The sequence below is a fragment of the Dromaius novaehollandiae genome, chromosome 24 (assembly GCF_036370855.1).
Source record: "Dromaius novaehollandiae isolate bDroNov1 chromosome 24, bDroNov1.hap1, whole genome shotgun sequence".
Taxonomy (NCBI): Eukaryota; Metazoa; Chordata; class Aves; order Casuariiformes; family Dromaiidae; genus Dromaius; species Dromaius novaehollandiae.
The window spans coordinates 10,030,295-10,039,225 of NC_088121.1; positions in this window are offsets into that span (position 1 = coordinate 10,030,295).

The window sequence follows — 8,931 nt, forward strand, 5'->3', positions numbered from 1 at the left end:
TCCCTCTGAGCTGCCCCACACCTGGGATCCGTGGGATAGCTGGGGCTGTTAGTGCTGGCTGGGGGCAGCAGCTGCTTGTGGGGTGGAGGAAACCTCCAACCCAATTTTCCCTCAAATGTGATTTTCCTGTAACATGCTTCCCCTCGTCTGGCCGGGGACCGTCCCGGGATGGAGCCGGGAAGCCGCCTGCACCCTCTGTCCACAACGGATTCGTCCGGCTTCTCCAGTCCGCGTTGGCCTCTCTCGGGTTGTGTTTTTGGGCGGCTTTTCCCAGGTAGGATACAGTTATTTAAAAAGCACTGTGGGGCCCTGGGACGCCTTTTTCCTCATGCTCCCCGGCCCGGTGACTCCCGCAGCGCGGCCGACGTGGAGAAGCAACATGGGGATATTGCGCGCCGGACCCCTCGGCTTGCCTTTCGGGGTGCCCTGGACCCCTTTTGTGTGCTGTTCCGGGTGGCTGCGATTGCTCGGGGTGACTTTTGGGGCCCCCCATGGCCCTTGGGGTGCTTCTTGGTGTATGCCGAAACACCTCGTTGTGCCTTTTGGGGCACCCCTGAGCTCTCAGTGTGCCTTTTGGGGTGCCCTGACCTCTTTTGTGCGCCTTTTGGGGTGCCCGTAACCCCTTGGTGTGCCTTTGGGGGGCACCTGAGGCCCCTCACTGTGCCTTCTGGTGCCCCCCTGAGCCCTTGGGGTGCCTTTCGGGGTGCCCAGACTCCCCCGGGTGCCTTTCAGGGTGCTCCGGTCTCCTTGAGGTGCCTTTTGGGGCCAGTGCAGGGCCCTCGAGGTGCCTGGCGGTGCTGCCCGGAGCCACTGTTGTCCCTCTGGGGGCACCCCGGATCCCTTGGGGGGCCTGGTGCTGCTCCCTAGAGCGTTTGCTGTGGCTCTTGGTTCTGGCCTGCCCTCTTGGGGGGCTTCTGGGGGTGCTTTTTGGGGCCACTCTGACCCCTTGCTGTGCCTTTCGGTGCATCCCGGGCCTGTGCACGTGCCTTTGGGTGTGCCCTGGGCACCATTGGGTGCCTCTTGGGGCACTGCAGCACCCTGGGGGTGCCTTTGGGGGTGCCCCGCACCCCTGTTGTGGGCCTTTTGGGGCGCTTGGAGCTCCTCACAGTGCCTTTTGGGGTGCCCCTGAGCCCCTTGGGGTGGCCATGGATGCTGCCCTGAGCTCTGGCGGTGGCTTTTGGGGCTCCCTGGACCCTTTCTGTGAGCCTTTTGGGGTGCCCCCAGATCCCCGGGTGTGCCTTTGGGTGCTGCCCCGAGTGCCTGACGTGCCTTTGGGTCCTTCCCTGACCTGCCTGCGGGACTTTTGTTGTCCCACCAGGCCCTTGCTCTGGCTGTGGCTTTTGGGGTGCCCCAGACCGATTTCATGTGCTTTTAGCTGCATCCTGGCCGTGCTGGGCTCCAGGGACGTGTGTGGGGCCCGTGCTGGGCTCCGGGGACTCGTGCTGCAATGTTCAGTCTTTTATGGGCCTGTTCCAGGCTCTATGGGACTCGTATGGGCCCGTGCCAGGCTTTATGGGGTTATATGGGTCTTTGCTGGGCTCTTCAGGCTCGTGGCTTTTCTACCTCAGTATCCTGTGCCTGGTTTGCCCTCTGTATACTTTCTGGTTTGTGTTTGAGCTCACTCAGGAGCTCTGTGTTCATCCATGCTGGCTTTCTCCCGTGCTGACCTGAATTTCTTCACGTTGCTGTGGACCGTTCTTGTGCTCTGAGAAGACTGCCCTTAAATATCAACCCGTTCTGCTTGGCCTTTCTGTCCTCCAGGGCATTTTTCTGTGGAACCTGCCAAGCAGGCTCCTGAACAGGCCAAAATATGACCTCAAGTCCAGTCCACACCTCTCAAGCTTCAGCTCCACAGTCTCATGGTCACTGTAGCCAAGGCTGCCCTTGACCTTCATGTCTTCAGCCAGCTCTTCCTTACGTTTGAGCAGCAGGTCCAATATACCCTCTCCCCTATTCAGTTCATCAATCACCTTCATCCAGTGATGTCTTCTGTACGTTCCAGAGATCTCCTGGATTGCTTGCACTCAGCTGTATTGCTCTTCCAGCCCATACAAAGGTGGTTAAAGTCCCCCCACTGAAGACCAGAGCCTGTTATAGTGAGGTTTTCTCAAGGGATCTGAAGAAGGCTTCATCTTCCTCCTGTTCTTGGCCAGGAGGTCCATAGCAGACACCTGCATCACCACCTGTGCTGGCCTGTCCTCTGGTCCTTACCCACAAGCTCGCTCCTGTGCGTGTGCATGTGTTGGGAATTTGCCCTCAGCTTCGCAGTGGCTGGACCCAGGAACCTGAAACAGCAGCAGCCTCCGATGGAGTGGGACCAAGCATCCTGGGTCCTCAGCTAGTGCAAGCTGAAAGTTGGTGTTTGTGCTTGCACCTTCACTCCCAGGCCAACACCACAAGACCCATAGCCCACATCACCCATAGCCTGCAAGAAGTGCCCAGGGGAGAAAGAGTCCCTTTCCTGTCACCAGACTCTGCTTCTCTGTTGTAGCCTCAGAGCCTGTTGAGTTTATCGCCTGGACTCTGCGCAAAAACATGATTTCTCCACACCTCCAGAGATACCACTCTGGCTGCACAGATGTCACCACATTCATGCACATGGGCAAGGGTCAGAGATAGCCAAAATGCGACAGCCCAAAGGCACTGCCCCCTTCTGTCACAGCAATGATGTCTATGGGATTCCCATGAGACATCTTCCAGCACAGGGACCAGGCCCAGCTGGGAGGAATCAATGGTGCCTCTGCCAAATCTGTGGCTAGGTATTGGGAAAGGTGGTGCCTGCTCTGAACCCCCCAAGCAGAGCCCACAGCACAGTCAGCAGGGGCTGAGGCCACAACTCAGAAGGCAACAAATCAAAGCCACCCACTGCTAATGAACTTTTTCATATCAGCTTTGTCACAAGACGCATCTCACCTTAAACCCATTAGCAAGTTGTCCCTGCTGGGTTGGTTGGCTGGTCTGTGAGGGTGGTTGTCTGTTCTCGGCTCTCCTATCCCTGTCCATATCCCTGTGCTGTTCCATTCTTCCTTCCTTCAGACCCAGAAAGCAAAAATGCCCTGCCAGAGGGAGCTAGGCTGATACAGCAGAAGACACTAGTGGCTTCCCTGGGAGGTATATGCCCCATGGACAAAGGGGTTTCCTCCTTCCCTCCAGGGAATTAAGTACTCAGCTTTCCAGTTAGCAGAAGCAGAGACACTCACTGCTCTGCTAATGTGGAGAAGGCCCTGAGTCCTTTACAGAGAGAGAGGCTGCTCCAAAGGCAGTGACCCCAGTGACACTAGTCCCCCAGCAGTGCCTCCTCTTCCACGTGGGCACTGCCCTTCCCCCTAGATGGGAGATTTGCAGGGAACATGGTGGGATCTGCAGCCTTCAGGCCTTGGTCATCCAGCAAGGTGTGTGGGACCCTGCTCTTCTACCTAATGTTGTGCTGACCCTGTTTGTCATTCTGAGTTTCCCCAGCGTGGACCCAGCTGCCCGTCCAAGGACTGCTGGGAATACAGCCAGAGAGGGCTCTGCATCCCTGCCCACTCCACTCCCATAGTGACAACTTCTTAAACTCAGCTGAAATTTCCGTTGTTTCTGCTTGTCCCCCTTACCTTTTCTTCTTGTCCTGATTGAAAAGGAGCATGGCCTGTTCTTAACATCTTCTTTGGAGTGAGAATCAGCACAGTCTGTCTCAGCATGTCCTGGGACTGCGCAGGCAGTGTGGTGACCAGTTCCAAGCAGAGACAGGCGTTACTGGTCCCTGCAAGGGCTCAGAGGAGGGTGCACAGACACACACCATTAGCCAGGGCAGAAGGGCTGTGGCAGCGCCCACGGGCAGAGCTGGGGCAGTGGGATTGAGAAGAGAATAACTCCAACAGCTCCTTTCCAAACGCCAGGTAGGGAATAATGCCCTCAGCAGTGCTCCTTGGAGAAGACCGTGGAGCATGAGGGAAGACACCATGAGCTGCTGGCTGTTGGGAACTGACACTCTGCGCTGGGTCTAGGGAACTCGAGGTAGGTAGTGCCAGAGGCTGCGGCCCCAAAGAGACCCCTGACACCCCAGGAGCAGCAGCGAGTCCCTTCCCCAACCGTCAGGAGCTGCTCTGGCTGCAGACAGGCTGCTGGGGAACACTGAAGCTGGTGCTGCTCACCCTGCACTTCCCCACCTTTGGGTGTCTCTTGGGGCACCCCAGGAGCTATGGAAATGATGGGGAGGGAGAGCCCTGCCTGGCCAAGGGTTTGGGAGCAGTTTTTGGGCATCCCAGCAGTTTGGGTGAAAGAGGCTGGAGATACCGAGTGCAACAGAAGTGCGGCTCTGGGGGTCTGGGACCTGGCAGAGATGGCTCTGCCCTGGGAGCCTCCCCCTGGAGCCTATTCCCAAGGGAGACATGGTCTTGGGCATTCCTGGGGTGGGGGATAGTGATGGGAGAGGCCCCTGGGAGGCTGAGTCTGGGGCAGGGCTGGGCGATGGCTCTGTCAGAGGCCTCCCACTGAGGCAGCTGAGCTGGGCACACGGTGCTGGGTGGCATCTTGGCATGGGGCAGCCCCGAGGCACAGTCTGATGGCTGCCGTAGCAAGGCCAGGCAGCAGTGCCAGCGCCAGAGCGAGCCCCTGCGCCAGCAGTCATCTCCCAGCCATTGCCCACTGATCAGACCAATGAGCTTCCTGGGACACATGGCACCTGAAGAGCTGGTTCCTGCTCTGTGTGAACTGATCTTTCAAAGCAGAGCTGCAAGGAGTGTAATGGCTCCAGTCCGCATCCAGCCCCTAAGTCTGTTAAGGATGCTATGAAAATGGCAGAATCCAGTGGGCTCTGGGACCAAGGGAATCCTCCTTCCTGACCACTGAAGCCCAGCCAGGTGCACCCTGAGACCCAGGAGACCTCTCCTTCCTGGTCCGACGGATGCAGTAACTGCTGCTCTTGTTTGTGTATCTGGCCAGGAGTGAAGCTGAGTGAGTATTCTGGAAGTGCACATGTGTATGCACGCACACACATGCACGCGCACACACACACACACACACACACACACACATATGGAGCTGACCACACAGACTATTATGAGTGCACACATATATCACCAACAGAACTCACATAAACATAAGTATAGATAGCCCAATCCTGTTCCTCCTTCCTGGCTGATCAGGATTGAGGTTCATTAGTGGTAACACACACCTCATCACTCTCTAGATTTGCAAGCACACTCACATTCATGGATCCCTTGAATATTAGCACAGGCTCAAAGTTTATCTAATATCCATGCCTGGCCACTGGCTCACTGGCTCGGGTCTTTCCAGATGTGGTTCTCCTCCTTCTCTCTGCCTAGTCCAGCTTAAAGTTTACTAGCAAGTTAAATGCATGCACATGCAAACACGATTCAACTCCTTAGGTGCTGCTGGTGCTGCTCTGCAGGATGCGTGTGCTGTGGTGCCTCTGGGCCCAGGGGTGACTCCCCTGGCAGAGTGGGTCAGGACATGATGCAAGACCCAGCTGGACGAGGATCACTGTGGCTGACTCCCCATCCCAGGGATCTGTGGCTCACGGAAGATGCTTGGAGCAATAACGGGGCATTTCTGATGCCCTGAGATGTGTTCAAGTGTGCCGCTAGATCCAACCGATGGTGTTTCAAAGAGAGTGACATGAATCACTCCTCAGGTCCCTCCCTGTGCCTGTTGAGTCCTCACTAGCTCCCCTGAGTTCTTCTTTTTCCTATGCATACCTTGATTTAGATTTTTACCTCTGGCTGGTTCTACTTTAAATGGTCTCTCATTTTGTGAAAGTTGATCAGGGCAGGAGGCAGATCCATCTGGAGAGGTCTCGCTGTCGCTGACTCCCCTGAGGGTCTGTGGCCATGGCAGGTGCTGAGAGGGAACATGGAACATTTCCAAAGGCATTCAGGTTTGGCACTAGATCCAGCACTTGTGTTTCACTGACATGATTCACTCTCCAGTCTCCGTTCCCTGTGCCTGGTGGGACCTGATGCCTCTCTCTGTATTGCCAAGCACTCCTTTGCTTGTGGATACCTAGATCCAGTGCTTTAGCTTTGGGTGAGTCCTCATTTGATGGTCTTTCATTCTGTGACACCCCACTCGCTGCCCACCCTGGTACATGGTGTTGCTGGAGATCCCCTGTGCTCCCCTGGCGGCATCCAGATTCCACTCCAGAAAGCTGGGCATCTGCCACCATCCCTGTCACATGTGGGACAGCCAGGGCAGGGAATCTGGACACCATCCGCTGTCAGAGGAACCAGGAAAGTGAGCCTTGAATCCAGCCCTTGGTCTACAGCAGGTCACCCCAGGACTCCGAGCTCATCTGCCTGAGTCCATGGAGAACCCCAGCAGAGCAACAGGTCCTTTTAAGGGGGAAATCCCTTCAGTGCATTTTTGACCCCAGCTCTGGAGGAAGAGCTCAGTCTTCATGCCCAGCACTGAAGAGGTCATCTTTCATTACAGAGATGTTATTAGGAGTGTAGCTCCAACCCAGAGATGCCCATTGCTTGGTCCTGGCGGTAGTTGGAGGAAAGCACATGGAGACACAGAAGAACCATCACCAAACCTTTTATAGCTGCAGGAGCACAAGAGGACGGTGAGAAAGTGAAAAAGAGATCAGCTTTGTGATGAACAAGTTCCACCACTGTCAATGGAGGTGGCTCCAGGAAAGCAGCAGCCCTGACTCAAAGACTGCCGTTGTCCTTGGCAGGGAGGGGACTGCCCAGACTGCCCAGAGGCTGTCCCCATGTCCTCAAACAGACTCTTCCCTCCTTCACCTCCTCTGCACATTGGTGTTGGTATTTGAAATATAATAACCCTTAGGTCATTTCAAATATGACACCTACCCTCCTACCATCGTCTTCCGAAAAACACTTTTAATTTACAATCTTTAATTCATCAGGTAGGTTCTTTGGAGAGAAATATATTACTTTGACCAGACAGCAACAACAGCAGTATTTCCTCTCTGACCAAAAGCTGATAAAGTGATGGGAAGAGAGAGAGAAGAATGGAGAGGGGTATGTCATTGCCCCTTTTTTAGTCCATATTTGAGTTAATGTAGTCAGAATTTCACAGTTATGATTCAAGTTAGTTTTGCTGCCAAACTTGATTTTTCAAAAGAGTTCAAATGATGTCTGGATCTCTTTTTACACTTACAGACAGCCTAAGAGATCATCATCAGATTTAAATATCTGCACTTTAGACATCAGTGTGCAGCCTGCTGAATATTATTCACCCTGATTATTAATTAAGGAGTGCAAGACCAAAACTTAGGAATATCTCAGCTGTTTCTTCTTGGGCTCCACTAAGCTTTTGCGTAGATCAGGCTCTGCTGCTAGGCTCAGATTATCTCATGGAACTGTGACTGGTACATAGCAATGGGCCTAGAATAAAGTGTGAGGGCAAGACATCCCCAAAGTGATTCACCCAGCTGTCTCCTGTTCACTGGGGCGACAACATAGGTGGCTATTCCTCTCAGCCCAGGTACTGCAGGTTCCCGTAGGTTACCCTACATTTGTACATGTGTGTTTGGATCAAAGATGCCACGTCCTGTAGGTATGAACTATGCTCGCTATCTATGAGCATGTGTATGTTGCTGACTGCTGCAGCACTGCTGTTCTCAGCATGTGTACCTTTGGTGCCTTTCCATGACATGTCATAAAAGATGCTTGTATAGACCCCTATTATGGATAGCTGAAATTCATGCCATCCTAAGAGCCTAAGAGGGAATGAGGAAGGTTGTAATAAGCATCAGGAAAATCCAGGAGGCCAAAAACTTCTGTTGAAGGGGTCAGTGGGTCACAACTGAGAGGCAGTGTTGGGCAAAAAGCGTAGGACTGGGATAGAGGGTCAGGGAGGAAGGTGGTGAGAAAGGCAATGGTGCATCAGGGCTTCAGTGAAAACCTGACACCTATGTTTGAGCCCAGACATGAAAATTAATTTGTCTGTGGGTAGTGGAGGAGTAGGTGAGTCCTGGGAACATGGCAGGGCTGAAGACCCTTGAGGGAAGCTGGAGAAGCCTCCATCTTGTACATATGCCTCTCAGGGGCATGGTGAATGCATGGTGCTGGGGCATGGCTGGACAAAGCTCAGTCATATCCCATGAGCTGATCTTGCTCTTCTTCTCTCCTTCACTGCCCACACTTGGCTAGACCTCAGGAAAGACCCATGAGTTTGGAAGTTGTGCAGACCTGAAGTGAGGTTCCACAACTGCAGGGGAAGAAGGAAGGTTACTGGGCCACGCAGGGGTGCAAGGAGAGAGTGGTTTGCATGTAGGAATGTGTGCATCACAGACAGAATGGAAACCTCAGAGATCCGGTGGTGTGGAAAATAGTTAGAGCTGTGATTTTTAGGACAGCACAAGAATGAGGATTTGCAGTTTGCTGCTGGAATACAGTATGAAATTGAAAATGCAAGCAAGTTTGGGGCTGGAATACCTTAGCTGAGTGAAGAGCATTAGCAGGGCTTTGAAAGAAGCCAGATGGGTTGCTGGGGAACTCAGGCATAGGCAAATCAGCAGAAACCAACAGTTTGGTGTTTCAAGCAACAGTGTGTGAGGACAGAGACATCAGTAAAGCTAGGGAGATCCCAGTGTCAGGTTAAGGTGGGGAAGCAGGGAGCATGGCTAAAGTCTGGAAGGAAACAGTCACAGGTGTGGGACGCTGTAGGACAGCTTGTGGTGGGGACAGTTGAGGGTCTTGTCAGGGCTGAAAGCCCCTATCAAAATGGAGGTCTGTGTCCCCTTGGCTATGACTCTTGTCTCTGTCACTGAGGCCTATGAAGAGACACCATTTCCATATGGCACCAGGACCTCGTTGCCCCCTTGCCCTGCTCGGGAACCCAGGAGATGCCATAACAGTGCCCTGCACTCAGCATTGCACCACCACCCTCACACTGCCCCCAGGAAGAGCCCTGAGCAACATGTGAAGGAGAGGATCACCTTTCTGAAGGAGTAGGTGC